Genomic DNA, 26,563 nt, shown 5'->3' on the forward strand with positions numbered 1-26,563 from the left:
TCAAGCAACCTCTTGTTTGAATCCCAGGTTAAAATAACATAAAACTTAATTGGTGAAAATATGGACAATAAGTGGATATATATCTTGTCGATATGTATCGCTTATTGAAAAAAGCTTCACTAGTTCATATATTCGGTTTACAACGTTAAAGATACAGAAACGCTTTAAATCTAACTAAAAAGATGCACGAGAAACGATAAAGATTATTTTGATTGTTCAACTAGCTAATGCGATAAACCTTTTGAAAAACAAGCTTTCAGCCATTTGCGTTTGCGCTCTATGTGTTTACTAAAATCAGTTAAGTATTTTTCAAGCCAGTTTTACTGAACACTTCTTTCCAGCTTGTGAATTTTAGCTCGCAAAAACACTTGAAACATTTCAGAGATGACACGTATATGTATCGGCCGAACATCAATCGAATGTTAAGGTCATTCATTATGCGTATGGAATATTAAGCAATAAAACAGATGGCTATTGAAATAATCCTTCGTTCTGAAGATTCCTTTAAGATAAAAACACTGCCACATTATATGTTTTAGAATTGCATCAATTATGATCGTAACAACAGTACATTATCGTTGACGTTTTCTTTAATGTCAGGATGAGATACACATAAATATGCATTGGCAATAATGCCCAGCGCGTTAGGTAACTATGTCAAAATTACAAACATATAACTTGATGTGGCTAATATGACAAAATGTCAATAAGACAAAATATAAATAATCATATAGATAGACTTATTAGTATATAACATTTTAAATTTGAATTCAAGTAGTATTATATACTATGATATTATATAAATGTGAACAGCTATTTCTTTTGCAACGACTTGTTTTACTTGGGGAATCCCCAATAGCTTTACTAATAAATAATTAAGAAGCGTCAGATATATTAAGTTAAGTTTGGTTTTAAACTAACAAAATTAATTTATTAAACAAGTCATTTAATATGAGAATCGCGTATAAAAACGTAAGCAGTAATTTATAACGTTTTACGCTGTTATGTATGGAAAGCCAAAGGGGAATCCCGCTAAAATACATATAATTATATGGTAACTATCGGGATTTTCATTTTTCGCGGAATTTTCATACACGATGGAATCTCGGCAATCCATATTATCGCGGATATGCATATCATCATAGAAAAGCGGGTTCAAAAAAAAAACGCGCGGAACGTTCCTTGAATCCACATCTTCGCGAACTGTGCAAAAATCGTACGGAACATTCTTATCTTCCGTCGAAACAATCGTCAATTAGACAACGTACAAAAAGCGGGTTCTAAAAATCGCGCGGAACTTTCATATCTTCCGTCGGAACAATTTATTATTGAATAACAGTATAAAACTCGGGTTGCTATGTAAAAGGCGGGTTGCTAATGAAAAATCGCGCGGAAGATTCATTACTCCGCGTGATTTTTCATAAGCATTAAATTACTGCACGAAATTTGGGTTGCTATGTGGTTACGCGATAAATTTGATTGGTTCCGACACCTAGAATGAACCAATCAAAACTCGCGTCTTATCCAGTATTCATGCAGTCATCACGACGTCGGTTGTTAAACATTAACACAAAACCTTTAAAGGGCAAAAGAGGGATCAATGTTGATGACATTAGCCACGAGGTTAGTATTTAACATACATGAATTTCGAATTTGAATGCAATAAAAGCAGCTTAAGAGTATCGAGTGTTGTTTTCACGGTTTGCCGATATGCAAATGTCTCTGACAAAACATAAACACGTCAAAAAATGAAATATAGTGTTTGTGGGTAAGAATCATCTCCCCTTTAGCTCAGTAAGTAGAGCGCCAAGTTATTGTTAATGTAGTCGTGAGTTTTAGTGCAGCGCCGTATACATCTTCAATTACAAAGAGAAAGAACAAGGCTTTACGGGCAATTCGTCCCAAAGGCAACTCGTACCTTGGTCAACTCGTACCCATTTTTGTCAACTCTTGCCTCATTTGAACTATTCATCTGGTAATATTTGTCTTATTTTGTAACAATTGTAAAACCCTTGAAAGACACCGACCACACATGTCTATTTTCATTAACCCTTTCTCTGCTTCATACATATCTGCAGCATACAACTTGCGTAAAAAAGAGACGTTAATTCTAACAATCTTATACTAAGATAATTCAAGTGGAAACGTTAAGAGGAAAATAAACATTTTCTTTATGAGTTTGACGTACAAACTGACCATCCTACACCTGTTTTTGTATATCAGGAATGGGTAGGTACAAGTTGACCAAAATACAGCTACAAGTGGACCGCAACGGGTAGGTGTTCACCACAGAACGATTTGACCGACTTTCAGAACAAGATTATTGATTATTACATTTATCCATCACACAAATCTGAAAAATAACACAATGTATTACAAACACATGCATGCATTTTTATTACCAATTAAGGCTGAGGGGCCAGATTTATAACCCTAGAAAGCACGGGAGTTCTGTTTGTCTATCTGATTATCAAATAGATATATCAATAGATCAGTGCAAATCGCCAATACTATGGTAATTACAATTGTAATAATACTTAAGTAACAGATGTGATACACTGAGATAAAGACATTGCCTTAGTCCGTATGTATTTGAGGCCGTTTCCATTAATTATAAAGAAGTATTTTTTTACAGTTTTAAAGATATTTTTTTTGCAATTAATAACTAAAAAAAGCATATCAATTACAGAATAATGATTGATTTAATATAAAATAGCATGAAGTCTTCCTTTGTGATGTTTAAATGATATAATTTTCAATCAACCAGTATTGACCGGTTTTAACCGGGTATTGACCGCCGGCCCGGTCAATACTCAATTGACCAGTCAATATGCCAACCCTGTTTGCAAGCAAATTTTGCTGAAGTATTAGATGCATTCGGTACAAGATACTGCCAATCAACAGTATATTGTTTGTGTATGGATAGATCAAATAAGTTGTATAGTCATTTACCTTCCACCATCTCCAATTCTAGTTAGACAGTTGCAAGTTACTTGCATTAGTATGAACATCGGTTCTATTAAAGCCAGGCTGCATTGATAAAAGAAAAAGATAATTTGGTTTAATAGGGATTCAAACCAGGTTCTTCTAGAGTAAACTTTATCACTGGGCCATTCTTTTAAATGAAAAAAATACATACTAAATTTAAAGGTGCTATGGCCCTTTGACGGGAAGTCTTAAAATAACTCACGTATAATTGCTGTTGTTATTATTAACCTTTTCCTGCTCTGAGGTACAGTTAAAATGGCTACATGCAAACATGCAAACATCATAAAACCAGAACAGCCTGCAAGTAACTCGCAGTTTGTTCAGGTGTTATGCTGTTTACTGCTCATCAGTATCCTTGTGTTGGAAACAAAGCCTTTAAAACTTTAATTTAGTACCTTTCTTACTTGATTAAATTTATTCTCAAATGCGATTTTAAGTGGTAAAGGGTTACAATTCTCATTTTAGTCTGTGAAAAGGGGGTAAAATGCATGTGTGTTACATGTCGTCCCTGATTACATGCATTAAACCTCTTTTTCACAGAGCGAGGCTCATATGTATTAGAAAGCTCAGGGCTTGACACTAACTTCTACAGATTGGTGTCCACAGGGAGCCCTGCCTATTAAAATTAGAGCAAAATCCTGGGAAAAACGGGTGTCCCTCACCAAAATTTTTGGGTCTCGGGTTCTCGGGACACTGTTAGTGTCGATGCCTGGAAAGCTCATTCAAATAATACAATTTAAATCTGAATCTTTTATTTAGTTGCAATACCAAAAAGCTTACTAGTCATTATGTTTGCAGTTTTATTGAAAGCACAAACTTTGAATCAAAGAAGCACATACATTTGTATTACACATTAAATCAACTTCCACTTTATTCCATACACTTTTTCGACTCTGTGACATTATGTTGGAAAATTCTGTCAAAGCTTTTTGTTGCAGATTAATTAAACATAAATTGCTAACCTTGGGTAACCAAAAGGAATCCAAATTTTACTAGCCATAGACTTTCCCAAATGCAATTGTTCCTGATAACTATTTTTCTCTAGGTGGCAAAACTCCTAAGCAATACCTTTTTGGGCTAATGATAGGGCTACACGTGTAACACCCATTGACCAATTATCAAATATACATTGAATTGTTCACGAAACGGATCATGATATAACATGATACAGCATTTTGTACTATATAAAATTAAATGTTGCTGAAAACAGTAGAATATTCAAGTTGGGCATTTTATTCTGTTAATAAGGCTATCTTTCAAACATTACAAATCAATAAAGCATGCTTAACAATAGCAGAACTATTTGACTTTTCCAGTCTTTTTACTTTCACAAAATTCATTGTCCCACAAACACCATCCTGCGAAACAGGTTATGGCGTCCAATTGTTAATCAACTTTTACCCCATTAATGCCTAGTAAACTCACCCATCCTTCTAAGTTGGATCAATGTATTTCCAAAATTAAGAATGTCTAGTATATTTTTTTCTATATTTAGAACAATTCTTACAGACATTCCTTTAAGCAAACAGCGTAAACCCAGATGAGACGCCGCATCATGCGGCGTCTCATCTTGGTTTACGCTGTTTGGAATGTACTTTTTTCAGGACGCTAGGCATGAATGGGTTAAGCATGAACACAGTCAAAGATATCGCAGTATCCTTTGCAAATGATAAAAATGTCCATGGCCTCGATACAGAACAAGAAGATTTCTTGTCAGGCGGTATGCTGGATCCTCGAGAACACGTATTCATTCGGAAGATTTTCCATTTAATGCGCCACAGGGCCGTTCATATGGGCATTATGCACAGAACTTGGCCATCCAGGGAATATATCCAAACGTTTCAAGTTACTGTCCATACTGCTTGAAGAACTAAACTGCTGATAATCAAAGACCTTTGCTCGGATGTTTGAGCAGGACATGCACTGTGGGTTCCATCAACAGCCCTTACAATGCCAAGCTTTCCACATTGTTGTTAAAATCCATCGGCAATGATCTTCAGCTCATGACGAGATTCTGGAAATCTGATGTACTGCTCCATCATTGCTGACAAGACTCTACGTGTTGAAATGACTGTGTTATGCTGGTCCCTGAAATACAAAAGTATAATTCATGCTAGAGTCAGTTTTCTGGTAATAATCAGTACTTATATGAAGATAAAGAGAACGCTAATAAACAGGGTTGAACCAAATATGTTCCCATCACTAGGCGGACACCATATCCACTACGCCAGCCTGACAAATTATTGAGTAAATGAAGTGAAGCTTCGAAGTTATGTCTCATTTGATTGCTAATTATTAATATATTAAATGTAACAGATTGCACACTTGATTACAGGAGTTTTCATAAATACTCCTTCAGCTTTTTATTTATATATGAAGGCTAGGGCCACTTCCTGTGAGCCTAACAAACAAGAAACCGTCGGAGACGGGTGATGCTTCCCAAAGTTTTTTTGTCTTGAGGGGCATGACTCTCGAAAAAATAATACGATGGGTGGTTTAGCAACTTAAACATTTCAAAGGGCCATAACTCTCTAAATAAATCATCTGACCAGAATCCACAAATAACATGCGCATCTCCTCAATGTAGTTGAACTTCCCATGAAGCTTCATTGAATTCCAATCAGTAGTAAGGGAGAAAATGTCCGGACAAGAATTTGACTATACGAACAGTTAATGGTAAATTTAAAAGGACCATAACTCTCTAAATAAATTATATAACCAGAGCCCACTAATAACATGCGCATGTGCTCAAGGTAGTTAAGCTTCCCATAAAGCTTCATTGTATTCCAGTCAGTAGTTGGATAGAAATAGCCCGGACAAGAATTGCACTATATGTACAGTTTATAGAATATTTCAAAGGGCCATAACTCTGTGAAAAATCATCTGACCATAATTATTATTATCCCCACGCTTTTTGAAAAAAAGGTGGGGATATTGTGGTTATCTCCGCCGTCCGTCCGTCCGTCTGTCTGTCTGTCCGTCCGTCCTGGCCACTATCTCCTCCTACACTAAAAGCACTAGAACCTTGAAACTTACACACATGGTAGCTATGAGCATATGTGCGACCCTGCACTATTTGGAATTTTGATCTGACCCCTGGGTCAAAAGTTATAGCGGTTGTGGTGGGGCCGCGTCAGAAATTATCACTCATTTTTTTAGGTTATTTTACATTTACTTCTTTATTTCTACACCGATTCAATTCAAATTGATACTGGACCTCTCTTATGACAATACGGTCAATCTCAACCATGCATGGCCCCATTCCCAACCCTGGGGCGCCCCGCCCACATAGGCCACACCCACCAAAAATTTCCATTTACTATAATTTTTTCATTTCTACACGGATTCAATTCAAATTGATACTGAACTTTTGTTATGACATTAGGGTCAATCTCAACTATGCATTGCCCCAATCCCAACCCTGGGGCGCCCGCCCACATAGGCCACACCCAACAAAAAATTCCATTTACTATAATTTTTTCATTTCTACACGGATTCACTTCAAATTGATACTGAACTTCTCTTATGACATTAGGGTCAATCTCAACTATGCATGGCCCCATAACCAACCCTGGGGCCCCGCCCACATAGACCACACCCACCCAAAATTGCCTTTACTATAATCTCTTCATTTCTACACCGATTCACTTCAAATTGATATTGAACTTCTCTTATGACAATACAGTCAATCTCAACTATGCATGGCCCCATAACCAACCCTGGGGCGCCCCGCCCACATAGACCACACCCACCCAAAATTGCCTTTTACTATAATTTCTTCATTTCTACACCGATTCACTTCAAATTGATACTGAACCTCTCTTATGACAATACGGTCAATCTCAACTATGCATGGCCCCATTACCAACCCTGGGGCCCCGCCCACATAGACCACACCCGCCCAAAATTGCCTTTTACTATAATTTCTTCATTTCTACACCGATTCACTTCAAATTGATACTGAACTTCTCTTATGACAATACGGTCAATCTCAACTATGCATGGCACAATTACCAACCCTGGGGCGCCCTGCCCACATATGTCACACCCACCCAAAATTGCCTTTTACTATAACTTCTTCATTTCTACACCAATTCACTTCTAATTGATGATGAACTTCTCTTATGAGAATACGGTCAATCTCAGCTATGCATGGCCCCATTACCAACCCTGGGGCACACCTAGGTCAAACATTCGGCGTGGGGATACGCGTCGGCCTCTGCCGCGCCATTTCTAGTTATTATTATTATTATTATACCTGATTTGTATAGCGCTCTATTCACACATAGTTGTGCGTTCAAAAGCGCTTCACATGAAATTACATGACGTTATTCAGTATAAAATACAACACAAGCATATAACAAGATGTATAACAATATAGGTAATACACCACGATTGAAGGAATTTATCTAAAAGTACAAGAATTAAAAATCAATTGATTAAATGAAACATTCAATAGATAAAACGGACCCTTAAACAGAGCATGATACACTCAGATAGTTGTAAAAGCAAAGACGCAACCCCTACGGTAGCAAAGCGGGTCCTACACAGAGAGCTAAAACATGCTTTCAGACATAGAACAATTCTCCCTGTTAGGTCGAGGACATTGCGCGCCACGCCGCCGAAGGAGGCCGTGCTGAGATCAGACCTAAGGTGACATTAATTCAACAGTGTAATGTTAAAAGATTAAGAGAAAAACAATATGTTCTGACTGGTAAAACATGAAAACAGCTATAAAAGAATATAACAATGTGTAATTGGCAGGGAAGGGGTGTCGAGACTGACAGGTGTGCGAGGCAATCCTCAATCACAAGTTCACATAACTGAGCACACTGCCCCCGGAGATTTACTTCCCGTACACCTCAATGAAATAGTGTGTTTTTAGTGACCTTTTAAAAGAACAATATGATTTCGCATCCCTGATTCCACAAGGAAGTGAATTCCAAAGAGTTGGAGCTGCTACTGCGAAGCTGCTGTCACCATAGGAGCCTTTTATATTTAATGGTATTTCTAATATTGTCGATTTGTTTTGTGATCTAAGTGATCTTCTTGGTTTATAGATGCTTAGCAAGTTTTTAATGTAAATGGGTGATTGGTCGTTGAGTGCTTTGAAAGTATGAGTATGACCATAAGCGGCTGATAATATGCACATCTCCTGTTTGTAGTGAAGCTTCCCATAAAGTTTCATTGAAATCCCGTAATAAGTTGCTGATAAATAGCTCGGACAAGAATTGCACTATATGTACAATGGAAAATTTCAAAGAGCCATTACTCTGTGAAAAATAATCCGACGAAAACCGGCTGATAATATGCACATCGCCTCTTGGTAGTGAAGCTTTCCATAAAGTTTCATTGAATTCCAGTCATTAGTTGCTGAGAAATAGCCCGGACAAGAATTGCACTATATGTACAGTTAATAGAAAATTTCAAAGGGCCATAAGTCTGTGAAAAATCATCCGACCAGAACTGGCTGATAATATGCACATCTCCTTTTGGTAGTGAAGCTTCCCATAAAGTTTCATTGAATTTCGGTCATTAGTTGCTGAGATATAGTCCGGACAAGAATTACACTATATGTACAGTTAATGGAAAATTTCAAAGGGTCATTACTCTGTGAAAAATCATCTGACTAGAACCCACTGATAATATGCACATGTCCTCTTGGTAGTGAAGCTTCCCATACAGTTTCATTGAATTCCGGTCATTAGTTGCTGAGAAATAGCTCGGACAAGAATTGCACTTTATGTACAGTTAATGGAAAATTTCAAAGGGCTATAACTCTGTGAAAAATCATCCGACCAGAACCGGCTGATAATATGCACATCTCCTCTTGGTAGTGAAGCTTCACATGAAGTTTCATTGAATTGCGGTCATTAATTGCTGAGAAATAGCCCGGGCAAAAGTTTGCACGGACGGACGGACACACACACGGACAGACGAAGTGGCGACTATATGTTCCCCTAAAAAATTTAGGGGGAGCATAAAAACAAACCATATTCACAATTGTCAAGACTTCTTCACATAAAATTTACCATTGCTTATTTCAATATCCTTTTGCAAACAGACATTGTGCGCTCAAGTACCATACATGGTGCCACAGTTTCACAAAATTCCTACAAAATAAATAAAGCATACATTTACAATACAAATTTATTTTAAAAGAATTTGTAGGGAACTCAATTCCATATACATAATTTTTATGTTATATAATAAATTTTAAAATATTTAACAGATATTTAACAAAAATAAACTTGATTCATCAAATTAATCATAATTGAATAATAGACCAGTTTCACAATATGAACACTGATACTTTTTTTAGATATCAATCATATCACATGACGCGTCGAATTGCAGAACGAGGCTGACGTGTAACTGCATTTTCTTTTGCTATGCAAATTGCGTTGATGTCGAGATATTAATGCGCACTGACACTGGTTACAATTAAGTCAAACATATGCATACAGACAGCCGTCACATGTGTTACGTCAATAAATTGATAAGTAATTCTAAAATACAAATTATAACACCTAAATAATAATTCAACGACATAAAATTTAGTACTATTAGTGTTTATTAATAAATTGTATTTAATCTTTATACAAATACGAGTTACCCATAAGCATCAGAGTAAATGTGGTCTGAAGATTACACATTGATTATTGCACAAATCGAAGTCATAAATTAGCAGTATACAATACAAGGTATTATATAACTAAAATACGCAAAGGTATGGGTGTATTAGTGTGTGTACTATTTCATGAATGATAGAACATGTAAGAGTCGAATCAGCCATAATACAAAGCCATATAAAATAGAAGGAAATAACACTAATGGTTAGCATTAAAAAAAAAATATTTTAAATACATAGGTATAAAGCACCGTATAATTATGATAAAACTGGCTAATATCTAAAGCCTATACAGTATTTAGTTTCTGACAATATGTTTGGACAGATGACTTTCAATGTTAAAAATATATTTTATGTTCATTAAAATCAACAATTGAGTATTTGGCGTTAATTTTTTCCAAGAAATGACTACGCAATGCTACATAACAACCCCGAGAAGCATGGTCACATGGAGGTGTCATTAATTGTGTTTAATGACCAGATATCTGCAACTTTCGTTTATGACATCATGTTATTATTTAGTATTTGTTTACACAGTACGACGTTATGGGTTTGTGCTGAATACAGGGGCATTTAAACGCAAGATATATCCATAAATAAAATAATTGATTGATCGCCCTAATAATGCGCAAACAAAGAATGTCAGATAATCCAATAAGTTTTAGATTGTCAATTAACACACACTTAATCATACCTGGGGTGTCAGAGAGTGTCAGAATTTGTGCAACAAATTGAATACAAACAAGTACTTTTATCAAGAAAATTTCATATATTGGCACTTAAAAGGGAAAGTATATATTAACGGCTATTTCTGACAAAGTCAACTTGTATTGGCAATATCATTGAATCGCCGAATGATCAAAACAGAGGGACATTGCGATGCACGTTTAAAAATCTCTACACATTAAGCCTCATTCTGGAATTCTGCAAGTCATTTGACTACGCGCTTTTGGCTTATTGTGAAAAGGGTCTATTCACTTATAAATACTTTAAAGAAGTAGATTTTCCATCACTCTACAGAACTATATTATAGGGAGTTAGGGTGTAAATACAAAAACTTCCAACATTCAACACGTTCAAGTAGATACTTTGCCGCATTTAGTGCATGATTTAGAAATATGATTAATGTAAATTACATGTACTAGCTATTGAATAGTTAAGTTATCCAGTTATTCTTGCTGCATTGACATTATGTGGATAAGAATAATACAAACCAATAGCTGACAAACCTGATATCAGTGATATGTTTACCTTTGAAGTCGCAATTGAGACCTGAAATCTGTCTGTATAGAATGGCACAATTTGCTTGGCATATCTTCAACCATTACTGGCAACATACACCTACAAAAATTATAAATAAAATATAAATATATAAAAACATAAATAAAGAAGAGATGTGTTCGTCAGAAACGCAATGCACCCTATTGAACCTCTTTGAAATATTTTTTTAAATATTTTTTTTAACCTTTGACCTTGAAGGATGACCTTGACCTTGAACTTCCACCTCTCAAAATGTGCAGCTTCATAAGAACGCCGCTTTGAATATTGTTTTTGACCTTTGACCTTGAAGGATGACATTGACCTTTAATTTCCACCACTCAAAATGTGCAGCTCTATGAGATACACAAGCATGCCAAATATCAAGTTGCTATCTTCAATATTGCAAAAGTAATGGCCAACGTTTTTTTTCCAGACGGACGGACACACTGACATACCGACATACTGACGGACAGTTCAACTGCTATATGCCACCCTACCGGGAGCATAAAAATAAATTAATAATGTTATTTATTAACTTATGACGAAATGCTTTAATCTACGTCAGCTATAACGAAAGTAAAAACGGATTCGAAACAATACCTTATTCTTATAATTTAAAATAGGTTGTAAACAAAAATTGAAAAAAAACGTTCTATTTAACGAAAACAAGAGAATCAGATTACAATAAAATTAACAGTTATTATTAACAAGGCCGATGGTCAACATTATGCATATTATCGCATAGTTTTACACAATATTAAAAAGGTACGCCTACAAACCTGGTAATACATGTAAATGATCGTATGCAATAAATCTATTGATCCCAATCTCATCAATTTCCGAATTATCTGCGAATCCATCGAGTAGAAAGTTTAGAAACGATTACCATGCAATTCGCTCCGCCATCTTGAAACGTTTCACTTACTGAACGCACTGATTGTGTTGCATTTGTTACAAAGTTTCTGATTGGTTATTTCTAAGTATCGGATCCAATCAAATTACATCGGGTAACTAGGGATTCTAACACCTAGCGACCCGCCTTTTGTACAGTAATTCAATGCTCAATTTTCGCGCACGATATTTGTGTTCAGCGCTTTTTGGATCCGGTATTTACTGGATTGTCTCTTTTTACAAGACTTCTTAAAATAGCATTCTACAATCTCCGCGCGATTTTATACACTACTTTTTGTACAGAGTAGGTTCCGCGCGATTAATTGAACCCGCTTTTTCTATATGGTTGAAAGATAATTTTTCCGACGGAAATAAAGATCTATATGAAAGTTCCGCGCTTTTTAGATTTCGATTTTTTATCTAACGTTTTATGGCCATGCTGGCATTGTTTTTTTCGCGGAAAATGAAAGTTCCACAAAAATTGAAAATTCCGATAGTTGCTTTATAAGTATATGTATTTTAACGAGGTCCCCTTTGGCTTTCCATAGTTATGAGACGATAACGACCTCGATGAAAGTAAATTAATTTCCACTACACAATAATGTGTCCTTTAGATTCAAACAATTATTAAGCATTCGGCATTATATAATATTTAGCAAATGTATTAAACACACAATAACAAAGCTATGAATATATTTGCTTACATTTTAGTTCAATATCAAGAAGTGTTTTTTGTAATACATACTTACATCCAGGAAACGACGGAAACTTATTAAATATAGTAGTTTTGAGCTATTTGTTAAATAATAATAGTCTACCTCATTCATCTTCAAACGTGCGATTCTTTCACACTTAACGGAAAAAAGAATCGGAAACTTGGTGTCCATGTATAGGTATCTGAACCAAAAATGAATTTTAGAAACGGCGTTGAAATAAATAGCGAGATGACATGCTCTATGTATAATACAAGAGGATAAAAATAACTATACGTGTCATCAGTATGAACATTGATGTATATATGCTACAAAAATAAAGGAAAGTAAAACAAATTCCATTTTGATGAATAGCGAGACGTTTTTAACTTCATATTTGACACGAATTACGAGTTGTACTTTATATTTGAATGAATTTTAGAAACGGCGTTGAAATAAATAGCGAGATGACATGCTCTATATATAATACAAGAGGATAAAAATAACTATACGTGTCATTAGTATGAACATTAATGTATATATGCTACACAAATAAAGGAAAGTAAAACAAATACCATTTCGATGAATAGCGAGACGTTTTTAACTTCATATTTGACACGCATTACGAGTTGTACTTTATATTTGACTTTAATAAAAAATTTCAAAACAAAGTTTCTGACGAGCCATGTTCCCTCAGATGTTGGTGGTGACTTCATTCCTGGAGGATGTCGTGTGGTCGGCTTCACCACAAAAGAACTTTAGAGACGACACGATTAAAATTCCAAGTGCAGTAATCAAAATTAGCTCAGTGTTCAGCGTGAGTAAAGTTAAAAATGATCTGGCCAAGCACTGCAGGGCGACATCATATATTAGCATTCGTTATTTCTCATTAAATGCGAATGTTGATGTATAGAAGTACCACAGCGCAGCCAATCAGCTCAGCATTCATTCTATATGAGTTAAGTCTATGCTTATCGTGCACAGCATCTCATCGGAACATAACGGAGGCTGCTCGGGTAAGTCGCGCTGGAATCTAGATCTAGATGATGGACATGGAGCTTTCTCATAAAGAATGACCTATTAGCTGATGTAGTTTGCTGAGCATTAGTACACTTTCACGAACACTCTGACCCTTTTATTTCAAGTCCTGATTGTAATCTTTCATCGCGGACATACTTTTCCGTTCCTTCTGTTTCTCCACGGACGTTTAGATAAGCACTGACATTCAGTTAACACAAACGCTCCATATACATGACAATTAAACTTCATTCGACTATCGGCAAGACACTTGACGGGTCAGTTTATTTTATCTTCATTCTTTAATGTATTGCGTTTTTTTACTCAAGTTTATTTATGTGATATATGTGATATTAGTTTCAACCGATATGCTTTATATTTACTACTGTACATAGTAAATACATACATATATATATATATATATATATAGCTTATATATATAGCTTATATATATATATATATAAGCTATATATATAAGCTATATATATATATATATATAAGCTATATATATAAGCTATATATATATAGTTTCAGATTGGGTAAAATGGTGGGTCAAACGTCCATTTTACCGCCGTATTGTTGGGTCTTTAGTCGATTGTCGGGTCCCAAAGTCGATTATCGGGCACTTGGACCCGACAGTTGAAGACCCACTTAATAAAAGGCTGCTTAACATCCTCATGACTATTTTTTAATTCAAATTTGCGTATGTAATTTTACTCGAATTGTCGGGCCTATATCTCCCATTCGCAAACTTTAGATCAAACTCCTCACGGCAGTTACTTCCCTTGGGCATCTTCTAGAATAAGGGAGGCCACTGAGCCCTTTTCGGAAAGTCGCATATCTCCCCTGAGTATTCTCCGGAATTGGAGGTTCTCAATCGCTGGCATTCGGTACCCCTCGCAGATTATCATAATACTTATCCGATGTTTGACGGAAAGGGCCGAGAATGTGCGATTGAATCGCTGGGTAGTATTGATTTCCAGTAACAATGGCGTCGAATGAGAAAGAAAACGATCGTTATCTGTCTGACATCGAAATTGACAAATTAAGTGTTGCACAATTGAAGGATTATTTACGATTTCATAATCATTATGTGTCAGGGAATAAGAATGAACTTGTCTTGAGGACAAAAGGCGTACAAAAGCTAGGATTAAATGATCGACAGCTGCACAGGAATGCGGAAGTAAATTATGAAAAAAGGAAAACAGAAAAACTTTTTACGCCACTCGGTGAAAAGCTGCCACATCCAGATGTATTAAAAACGTTGAGTAGTGACTTAATGGACTTTCCTACATTAATAGATAGTGACATCTACAATTATTTTGTGCTGAAAATGAACACACAAAAACAATTGAGATCAAAAAATTGTATTATGTTTACAGACATAAACACAGTATTTTGTACCATGACATAAGTGACAAATGGGAACATTGTTTTGTTAAATGCAAAGTATTACCATCACTACCGAGTGCAAATGTGAAAGAAAACCCAGATCACAGTGTGTGGCTCTGTCTGTCAAAGGTCACTGGACAGGTTCATTCAGCGGAATGTAATTGCACAGCCGGGTGAGTGTACACAGTTTTTCATATAAGTTCTTGCAATATTGAAACGAGGTTATAAATAATTTATCAAGAGACATGCCTCTGTTACAATCCTAGTTGCAATAATCCAACTCCCAGCTATATTTACCCTCTGGGTTGTGAGGTGTACGAATGTACTCATAAACCCTCAGAGCATTCAAGAAGAACTAGTAGTTACGATCCCCGAATCGGCATTATACCAATCATTTTCATAGATCTATATACTGGTCACAAGCTATTCTCGGGATGGACCAGTTTCTGGGAAATTTTCATCAAAATTTAGATGCTCGAGCAAAAAAAAAAGTGCAGTTTGAAAGTATGTCTAATTATTATGTTTATATATTTTCAGGAGCGGAGAAGCATGTATCCATATTGGTGCATTTATGTATGCCCTTTCTGATCTCACTGCTAAAAAGAAGGACGGCACTCTAAGATCAACCTCAAAAAAATGCGTGTGGGACAGATTTAATAATCCCCGGAAAAGAAAGCGAACGCCTAAAAAGTCTAGCGAATTTACATTTCGGAAACATACCTTTGAGTCAAAATTAGAGCCAGTCGAAAATAACACCAGAAAAGAACTTCTTGCGATTTCTGTAAATGAGAACAGTTTCCGTTCAAAACTCGAAAATATGCAACCCAACAGCTGGATGGCTTTTGAACTTTGTAGAAGAGAAGGAAGAGGTGAAATTACCAAAGTTTATAGAAATTGGATATAACTTTAGTGATAGCGTAGATCTGAATAGTGAAACTGTGAAGGATAAAATGTCGAAAATGATGGATATGCTACAAATGGATGAACTTGAATGCCAAAGTATTGAAAAATTAACCAGAGGTCAGGGAAAGAACGTACTTTGGGAAGATGAAAGAAAATTACGTGTAACTGCATCCAATTTTGGTGAAGTAATTTTACTGAAACAAGAGACTGAAAGATTTAAAAGAAATTGAGTGCAATCTTTAAAGAATAGTAACAAATATGAATTTAAGATCACAATTGTGAATTTCTCGCAAGCTTACCCTTGCTCCTAGAATATGTTTTTATAATTTTGATGTCTCACTTTTCTCTAGAGATTAACCCTTTACTTCTTAAATATGTATTTTCAAGCTTTTGTAGTTCCTTAAAAAGTTAAATGTAATAAAGTACCTTTATTACTAAATTTAAGTTTTAAAGGCTTCATTTCCAACCCTTAAATACTGATGAGCAGCAAACAGTATAAAACCTGAACAGACTGCGAGTTACTAGCATGCTGTTCTGGTTTTATGCTGTTTTCACTGTGCTTCCAAGTGGAATAGGGTTAAATAACAAAAGTTAACGCCAGATCAGAAAATAATTTAAGTAACAACAGTACAGGACATCATTGAGGTCCCTCCTTTTTTATGTTTCAATAGTCATTTAGCTCTACAAAGCATATAAATATTGTACATAAAAGTGTATGAATGTATAAATATTTATCAACTGTTCATATTATGAATTTTACAGTAGTACATGTAGAATGCTTTTCAACGATTTGTGTACGGTTCATTAATACCATCACAACGTGATTGTCAATTGTTATTCCGCTAAATTGATTTGCTCTTAAAATGATAAATCATAAAAAGAACTTTTGCTATGTTATTATCCATCACTTATTACCTTACCTGTGTTTGGAGAAAAACCGAAGGGTTTACGATAATAATCTGTTTCAAAATGTTAAAATGATATGAAATTAATGAGTGGCAAGCATGAACCAAATTAAGAAAAAATCAACACAGAGGTATCAACAGCTGCATCTTATTAAAAATCTGTGCACAATGCTTTTTGTCCAAGTATAGATCATTTCAGAACCCCATTGAGTTAATAGACACCTTGGAAGCTTTGCTGGTATGACTTCTGCTTTACATCTGACAAGTACTCTGCAGGTGTTGCTACTTGTATCAGAAATCTTGGTTTTAAACAAGAGCTGTCACCATAGGATGACTTATGCCCCCTATATACGCTTGATAGAAGTTATGAGCATTTTCCCAAACCTAAATGCATATTTCGAAACCTAAACACGGACCCTAAGTTTAAGGTCAAGGTCACAGGGGTCAAAGTTTGTGTGCATATGGAAAGGCCTTGACCATATACACATGCATGCCAAATATGAAAATGCTATCTGAAGCGACATAGAAGTTATGAGCATTTTTCGAAACCTAAACGCAAAGTGTGACGGACAGACCGACAGACAGTCCGATCACTATAGCGACATAGAAGTTATGAGCTTTTTTCGAAACCTAAATGCATATTCGAAACCTAAACGCGGACCCTTAGTTTAAGGTCAAGGTCACAGGGGTCAAAATTTGTGTGCGTATGGAAAAGCTTTGTCCATATACACATGCATGCCAAATATGAAATTGCTATCCAAAGCGACATAGCAGTTATGAGGATTTTTCGAAACCTAAACGCAAAGTGTGACGGACGGACAGACCGACAGACAGTCTGATCACTATATGCCCTCCTTCGGGGGCATAAAAATTCTTGACGGGTTTATTGCTCCCAATTATAAATTAACTGTTGATTAAGTCTTCAGTAGCAGTACTAAACCTTAAAGACAAACATTTACTTAGGTATACAAAAGAAATCTGTGTTTTCAACGCTCTGTGTCAATTAATGTATGTAAACTTGAATCCAGTACAATATTTATCAGAATTTCAGTCTTATAATTTGTTTGGTCTTACAAAACTGCTTTCAAGCAAGAAAACATGTATAAATATATTGGCACAAACACACAAACGCAGAAACACAATTTTCTTTTTTTGCCTGAAAATGTTTGTATGGAATATGAGACAAGAAAATAATAATCAGTAACAATTTTATTTTCACAAATGAAAGCTGACTGTAAAATGTGAAATTAAGTATTATTCACATAATTACATAGTATATTACTTATACATACATGCAATGGTCAAACACTTCTAGTTAAATTGTATACTGAATTTCTCACAAAGTTCACTTGTTCAGCTTCTTATCAAACTTAATTTGTACTAGTTTTAAGGAGCCACTTTTCCAGTTTATATTAGCATGACTATTTTCAGTTTATAAACACACTTTATTTTCCGGGGACAGGTTTTTCGTGCTAACCCTGCTTTCATTCCAACACTGACCTCATCAAATAAACACTCAAAAGTTCCAGCAGTTGGGATACCAGTGTAGAACAACACCTTATCGTCATCATCCCTTATATCCTCAAAGGTGAAGCTAGGCCGATCCACTTGTATCCCAACTGTCGACGTTTCAGTAGAAGTCTGGGTTGATATACTTCTGGGAACTCTCGTATCGTCGGTTTGAGTAACCACAGAAATCAGCTCCGGTTGCACTTGTTCACACTGATGACGGATTATGGCGGGTACTGGTGTAAACCTTCCATAGTCATGGAGCTGAAATAAATAAATACATTTTTACAAGCAAAGTAAATGCAGTTTGAAGTAAAGATTATAGGTCTTTCTGTATTTTACTAAGGCATCACCAAACTGATAACTTCTTCAGTTTTTTTCTTTAAAAATGGGAAGAGCATGAAAAACAACTATCTATTTATACTGCCAAGTGCCCTTTCGAGCATGGTAGGCAGACATGGACATTATCGAGTCGGTTTCCTGGGAAGAACCAGTACTTGGTGTCCATGGAGGAGATAATTAGAATGCTTCCCAAGTAAGGAGTGAACCCACTAACACCCGATCGCTAGGCGGATATCTCATCCACTACAACACCGCGACCTTGAACTACAAATATTTTTTTATGTCCCCCACTATAGAAGTGGGGGACATATTGTTTTTGCCCTGTCTGTTGGTTGGTCTGTTGGTTGGTTGGTTTGCGCCAACTTAAACATTTTGCAATAACTTTTGCTATATTGAATATAGCAACTTGATATTTGGCATGCATGAGTATCTCATGGAGCTGCACATTTTGAGTGGTGAAAGGTCAGAGGTCAAATATATGTGGCCTAAATTGCTCATTTTATGAATACTTTTGCAATATTGAAGATAGCAACTCGATATTTGGCATGCATGTGTATCTCATGTAGCTGCACATTTTGAGTGGTGAAAGGTCAAAGTCAAGGTCATCCTTCAAGGTCAGAGGTAAAACATATTTGTCCCAAATCGCTTATTTTATTAATACTTTTGAAATATTGAAGATAGCAACTTGATATTTGGCATGCATGTGTATCTCATGGAGCTGCACAATTTGAGTGGTGAAAGGTCAAGGTCATCCTTCAAGGTCAGAGGTCAAATATATGTGGCCCAAATCGCTTATTTTATGAATACACTTGCAATATTAAAGATAGCAACTTGATATTTGGCATGCACGTGTATCTCATGGAGCTGCACATTTTGAGTGGTGAAAGGTCAAGGTCATCCTTAAAGGTCAAATATATGGGTCAAAATTGCTCATGTAATGTCACTTCTGCAATATTGAAGCTAGCAATTTTATATTTGAAATGCATGTGTATCTCATGGAGCTGCACATTTTGAGTGGTGAAGGGTCAAGGTCATCCTTCAAGGTCAAACATTATTTAGGGGGACATTGTGTTTCACAAACGCATCTTGTTTCAAATTATCTTTATTCAACAACATTTTGTATAACGATAAAACAACTCACTCTTAGAGATACGTCTAGTAGTGATGCACTGCTTTCAACCAACAAACCATCTGCCTCGTTCTCGAAACTCAAGTCTGGTGAACGGTTATCTGACATTTCCTCAGTTTCTGGTGTGGAATTCGTCTCATCTGCTTCAGGGCCATTTTCCAGAGTCTGTAAGGTAAACAAATAAAATTAAATCAGCACATCAAAGACCTAGAAATACACATACTTTTTCAAACTAACATGAAAGAATGATGTTCAGATACGTAATATTTATGCTTCTGTATCATGTTGTAAACACCGTCAGATTCTATACCGATAGAGTAACTGACCCATGTTCATTCTTGAAACCTCGTATAGCCTAGTGGCAACATATCCGCTTCAAAATATCAGATACCATTGGTTCGATCCTCGGCTGTGAGCTACATAAAATAAATCATGAACTGTGCCATGGGTATGTCTGCCATTATCCCATGCTTGATTGTACCACAAGGAATCACTGATTTGAATAGTAAGCTCGATTTAATAATCCATCGGAATCGTTTTAAGGTGATAATCTGATTACACGCAGTGCGCAATCTGATTATGTGATGACTTAAATTAGTATAAGTATTAATATGATTTAATAAGAATAGTATATGTGCCTTTTATACACGCGTTCAATGCCATAATACCGGTAAAATCATAAGTTGATTTAGATATCAGTACATTAAATAAATGTCTATATATTATAATCATACAATACGCAATTTTACAATGCCGAAGTAATGTTATTTACTGAAATAAGATCTATTTTCGCATGACACTGGCTGTATAGCAAGTAGTCTTATATAAATAAGAGCAACATTACTTCAAGCACGTACACTTAACAAAAAGAGTTCTCCGTTTAAAAATGATGGTATTAAGGTGTTACTAAATATAAAATACCCAACAGCGGGCGAGCGTTTAATGCACTTTGCGCTTGATGAATAATGTTATACAATTATTATGGGCAAATTTATAATTTCAAAACATTATTAGTTGTTGATGTTATTCGCGTTCAATAAATACATCAGTTCTTCTTATCAACCTGATGCCTGTTGCCTGCTACAGTTTCTTATCATAATTGTATAAACTACAATACACCATCAGCGGCCGAGAGCAGAATACCGGCCGCTAAATAAATTGTGACTTGCATCAAATCTCAGGTCAAATTTCGATTGTTTTACAATAAAATACTAATATTTTATAATGTCAAGCACGTGCACTTAATAAAATACGATATGTCTTTATTTATTGTAGAATTTTGCAAAAGTAAAGCGCTTTATATATAGCAATGTTTTATTATTTCTTTCTAGTTACGTAAATAAACAAAACATAATTATGTATATAACATTTAATATTTGTACATAATTTATAAAAATAAATACAATGAAACGTGATGTTTGTGAAGTGCGCGTGACATTGAACTTCGAGTTAAGCGAAAGATGCGAATTAAATTACACATAATTAAAAACTGATACTATTCTGTCAGCATGTTTTATACTCCATCGCGCCAATAAATTCATCAAATTGTGTATACAAGCAAAACGATGGAAATTATGACAGAAACCCAGCTTTTCAAATAAAATGACCCTTAACATAACGCTAGCAGACCCGAATGAATATACTTTATTTGAGTCGTGTTCTGAGAAAACTGTGCATAATGCATGTGCTTAAAGTGTCGTCCCAGATTAGCCTGTACAATCCGCACGAATTATCAGGGACGGCACTTTCCGCTTTTATGACATTTTTCGTTTAAATGAAGTGTCTTTTTAGCAAAAATCCAATTTAGGGTCGACACTTTACGCACATGCATTATGCCCATTATTCCCAGAACGCGACTCATTTAATCCAATCAGGTAAATAACAAATACAATAATAAAACAGGGGAAGTCTACACTGTGTATTAGCAACCTGCTGTGGTGAATATATCTTATCAGCTAAATACACAGGCACCTGGCTACTGTACTGGAAAAATTGGATTTACTGCCAAAATAATTGATTTCATTTATGGCTAAATTGTTGTGTACATGTAAAATTAAAAACGAGGATGTATCCACATCACCGTTGCACATTGTTATTAATTTCACAGTTATCTGTTCTTTATTAGAGATAGCCTAATTAAAGACGGCGCTAATAAAATGTGAAGGTGGATATAAAGAAATAAGGTCAATTTCCGCACTGACAGTATAGCAAGTAGTCTTATATAACATATTAAAAATATTCCATGGTTAAAAATGCACGATGTTATATAGTAAAAGAGTGTGTTTGAGTAATCAATAGGATATTTTGTATTGGCTATATTGTTTCACTCGTAAAGAAAATACCAAAATCGACGTGCGAAACGTAAAAATTTATATCTGAAATAATATTGTTAAGGGCGTTAAGCTAGTTAAAAATAATCACGATTATTTACTATGTATAAATTAGATAAAACGTTAAGATGTAAATTCTTATCATAAATATAAAATGCACATAATATTATAATATTCATTCATATTTCATTATTTCAGGTAAAAGTACAAACATATTGTTTTAAATCCTATGTAATCAGCACTTTATGTTGGATTTCAACAATGCTTAATTAATTATCGGGTGTAGCAGCGGTGTACATTACCCATATGATATAACGCAAAGGTAACGGTCAAGCGACTTCCCACATTTATATGACATGTTTTATTATCGTTATCAGGTATCTGTTATGTGTCAACGGATTAACGGACATTGGTTGATTACCCGATAATATGCAAGTATCAAATGATTTAGATTCATAAGTTATGGGAAAACATTATATGCCTGACCTGAAAAATGTAAGTCATAACAAATAATTATATTATAAGTTCACTTACCAGAATCACAACCTAAGTGTTGCCATCGCTCGCAGGCATCGCAAGAAACAGCACGTTGCCTCTGCCCAACTGTCTTTCCACAATGTATGCACTTTACCACTTCTGCCATTGCAGAAACACAAAACTCACTTACTCTCACAGTAAAATTATTGTATCCTACATTTAAGAAGCACAAATGTTTGAAATATTTATATAAATTAGTTCAATTTATGATTCACTGTGTGTGTTTCAGAGTTTATTTACAGGTCCTACTGGCCTCTTCACGAGGTTATGGTAGCCCGACCTGCCCCTGTGACCTCTCAGGGGAAAAAGATTAATTTAGAGCCAAAGTAGGTCAAATTTACCCCGGCTTCCCGGGTATTCGCCAAATAATTTAATTTTAAAGAGAGTTTCGTGCACGTTGGCCAATGAGACCTTAATGTGTTATTTACCGTAAGGTGGTGATGAGGTGCGGATCCCGCCGAGTGTCCCGCACACTACTTATGTACAAGACACTCAACGCGACCCACATACCAACACCACTCGGTAAGTAAGACCCGGAATACACACACATAACGCTCTCACAACCCCCCACTCATAACGGGTGATGTGTATGAGAGTGCCACGCCCATGTGTTCCGGGTCCCTTGATGTTGATCTGTGTATGGTTGTGTATAGTATGTGGTATGTGATTGTTGTGCATTTGTCTGGAGCGGAAGAGGAGATGTCTGTCGGTTATTTACGGTCGTCGGTCAGTCGTGAAGGGCTGTATATCGTTGCAGTTCCCAGATCGCAGAACACGCCGCCCCCGCACAAGCGCACCCACGCCGAGCGAGCCCGAGCCCCCCCCCCCCCCCCGCGCCCGCATACGGCCCCGGCCCTAGCACCCAACCGCTGAAGACCCTCGAGACAAGCACCCTCATCCACCCTCTCGCTGCGCGCGACAACAGATCAGTCAAGAACCAACCATGGAGCCCCCCAAAGCCCCACCCGGAGTCACCATCGTTCTTTCCCACCCACCTGCCAAACATCCAGACCATGTATCAAGCTGGGATGTATTTATTTTGTAGTTATGTTATATTTGCTATTATAATTGGATAGGTAAAGTAAATAAATGATCTCAAAATGCCGTTGTTATATCATATGATTTATTTATGTTTTATATTAATTTGTAAAACTCATAGTATTATAGTTTATGTCCCGTATTCTAGCTTTCATTTACCCAAGTGTGGTTATTGTGCTCTCCGCCCCATGAGAGGTGTTAGTGGGGGTTCGAGCAGGATACAGGAAACGCCCCGATTCCAGAGGCGCCCCTGGTTCTTTTAAGTGCCCGGTGTATAGCACCGATACACTGCACCCCCGTTTAACGTCTCTCGCGGAGGACATATTAGTACATAGTGTTAGTATCGGTACTTATATACATGTGTAGTTCTGCTGTCTTGTGTCATATCTTACGGTAACGTGGGCTCTCTCTGTTGCTATTTGGTATATAGTTTGAATGTTATTGCGAAGGGCAGGCTAGTTTTTGAAAGATCATGTATTTGATGATAGAAGAAAGGGACTATGTTTGTTTGATTGGGCCGATGACTAGTTCGTTGGGGGTAGAAAATTTCTTTGTAAATTCTTTCTTATTGCTGTGTTAAGTGTCTTGTGAGACTGTGGTGTTGTAAGGGCCAGACTAGTTTTGATAGGTCATTTATTTGATGAAAGAAGAGAGGGCTGAGTTTGAGATGATAGTAAATTTGGTATTAGGGAGAGCGCACACGTTAGTGTTTCTGGTTATAAAAGCAAAGACAGCATTCCTATGTGTTTTTGTAATATGCCAGGTTAGTATCGTGGTCTGGTCTGGGGCATATGATTCACTGAAAACTGCCCGCTTTATATACAGACAGCCCTCTTAAATGATCAGTCGCCAAATACGCAATCGCTCCGCCCACTAAGTTGTGTTTTCATAAAACGCTTATTCCATTACTCCGTAAGTCTTTGTTTGTCGGACCATGTGGCCGCAATAAACGAAATCTGATTGATTATTACGTGAGTTTGATTGACAGCTGGCGAGTGGTCAATTACTTTAAAAAGAGCATTGTTGTCTGGTTAAGCTTGTTAATAACCTTATGTAGTCTTTTATCACGCCAAACTGTGATACCATATGTCTTACTCATAAATCTGTGTCCAGACAATCAAAGCATGTCGGCATAATTAATTTTCATCAACTCACACTTTTACAAAACATAACTAACACAAAAGCATTCAATTATTCTTCTATATTTAAACCAAACTATCATACAATATGTCTGATTAAAAAATCTTTGAACAGAAAATGAAAGCATGCCGTCAAATTAAACGTCGTTTAACATTTCACGCTTGTTCAGATTTCAGGGGCGAATTGTCTTGGGGTGAGATTTCTTTGGGGCGAGTTGTCTGATTCCCATTCCGAATGGACTTTGAAAGAAACGAACGACAACTTTGTAAGAAAACCCGCCAATGGGGCTCGCGACCAATCGGATGGATGCTATGCCTGCTGGGATAGCCATGCTCTTTTTCGACGCGGACAGTGGACCCGACATGACCGACTTAACGGACTCGACGTGACGGACTCGACCTAATCAATTTTCTTTATTCTTAGACTTAAGTCTAAGAATTGTTTGGTGAATACGGGCCTAGCAGATTCTTTTGTGCACGAGGTAATATACTGTATTGCATTGTATTTGCCCCCAGGCCGTATTTATTGCTGTTTACCCATTGATATTGGTGGTGATAATCTTTAGTTTAAGTTTATTTATATGTTTAGTTTAAAATTATTCTGCAAATTACTGAATTTAAACTGAGAGATTGGTTCAGGGACATTGTATTTGTGGGTCATTCTTCCCCAACCTCTGAATGAAGTGGGTCACTTGAAGTTGGCCGGTACTGTTAACAAGTTGTATGAAAGCTGGTTAATGTTCTATGCAATATTTTTATTATTTTCTACACTGGATCTGGTTTACTTATATATTTGAAGGTTAAACAAAAATTGAGGCAAAAATTTACCGGCTGAGGGGAAAAAAATTCCAGTGGAAAAGACCATTTTTCGACGGGTCACAAAGGAGATAAAACCTGTCCTTGATTACATGATATAAAATAAACAGATTGCATTCTTATGTTTATCTTTTAAAGTATATTTTAATAAGCATAATTGTGAAAGTGGACAACCTGTTTTCGCTGTGGGCAAGTAGATGTTCATAGTGACTTGCCCCCAGTGCAAGTGGAAGAAAAGTTCTTAAGAAAATCCCTGGAGATTGCACTGTGGCTCATGCATTATTTAAGATTCCTCTTTGTATCAAAATCTACCAAGGAATGTGAAGGTTTTCCTTGTATGTATAAACAGATGCGGTCAAAAAGAAGAAAAGACGAAAGAACCAATCCAGACTTGGTGGCAGAGGAAAGTATAAAAAAGAATGCAGATCTTGGTGGATTTTGTGTGGATACAATTCCACCTAAAGGTATTTCTTGTTGACAGATAGCCTTGACCTTAAGTCATTTAAAGAAGTTTATTAATTTCAATTTCAGCTGGCACTATATGTATTTGCCTGTATATGTTTAAAGAAATAAAAAGGGCAAACAAACAATTAAACCTGGGATACAGCCTTAGCCTCTCAAAAGGGGAAAAATACCATGTGACCAGCACTTTTGGGGAGAAATTGCAATAAATCGTCATAAACTAAAGGTTAATTACATGTTATAACCATTATTTGCTCCATTTAAAAGCTGAATCTTTTTATATGGCTTTCCCCTACCACAAGTGATTGGGGCTAAATGTATACTGGAATCACTGTGTCTGTCTGTCCCACATGGGTTTATGAATGGAATCAAACATTTCAAATGCTTAACTGTTCCCTAGAATTGTTCATGTGAAATGCCTTGTATTATTTTTAAACCGATTTTTTTCTCAACTTTCCCTCTGTGTCCTTTATAAAGGACTAAGTTGAATATTTCTTTGCAAAAATGTACAGGAAAATTTTAATGGAATATGGATTGTTGTAGCTTTCTTTAAAGACTTTATGATAATCATATTGAAGCAGT

The 26,563-nt window shown here is 36.1% G+C and overlaps 2 long non-coding RNA genes across 6 annotated transcripts in view; both read left to right on the forward strand.

Annotated features, from left to right (window-relative positions):
• Window positions 1-26,563, forward strand: part of LOC127840138 (uncharacterized) — a 183,058-nt gene that overhangs the window by 149,507 nt on the left and 6,988 nt on the right. For 3 of the 5 annotated variants that reach the window (XR_008030432.1, XR_008030433.1, XR_008030434.1), the window contains exons 2-4: window positions 19,418-22,852; window positions 23,284-25,185; window positions 25,869-25,983. This is a non-coding gene — a long non-coding RNA (uncharacterized LOC127840138). Of the gene's footprint in view, window positions 1-18,421; window positions 19,291-19,417; window positions 22,853-23,283; window positions 25,186-25,868; window positions 25,984-26,563 lie in introns of those variants that run through there. The other 2 variants (XR_008030431.1, XR_008030435.1) reach the window with 2 other exon arrangements.
• On the forward strand, window positions 14,020-16,657 carry LOC127840139 (uncharacterized). The gene is made up of 2 exons (XR_008030436.1): window positions 14,020-15,044; window positions 15,409-16,657. It is a non-coding gene; the product is annotated as an uncharacterized LOC127840139 (long non-coding RNA).

The sequence above is a fragment of the Dreissena polymorpha genome, chromosome 7 (genome assembly GCF_020536995.1).
Source record: "Dreissena polymorpha isolate Duluth1 chromosome 7, UMN_Dpol_1.0, whole genome shotgun sequence".
Taxonomy (NCBI): Eukaryota; Metazoa; Mollusca; class Bivalvia; order Myida; family Dreissenidae; genus Dreissena; species Dreissena polymorpha.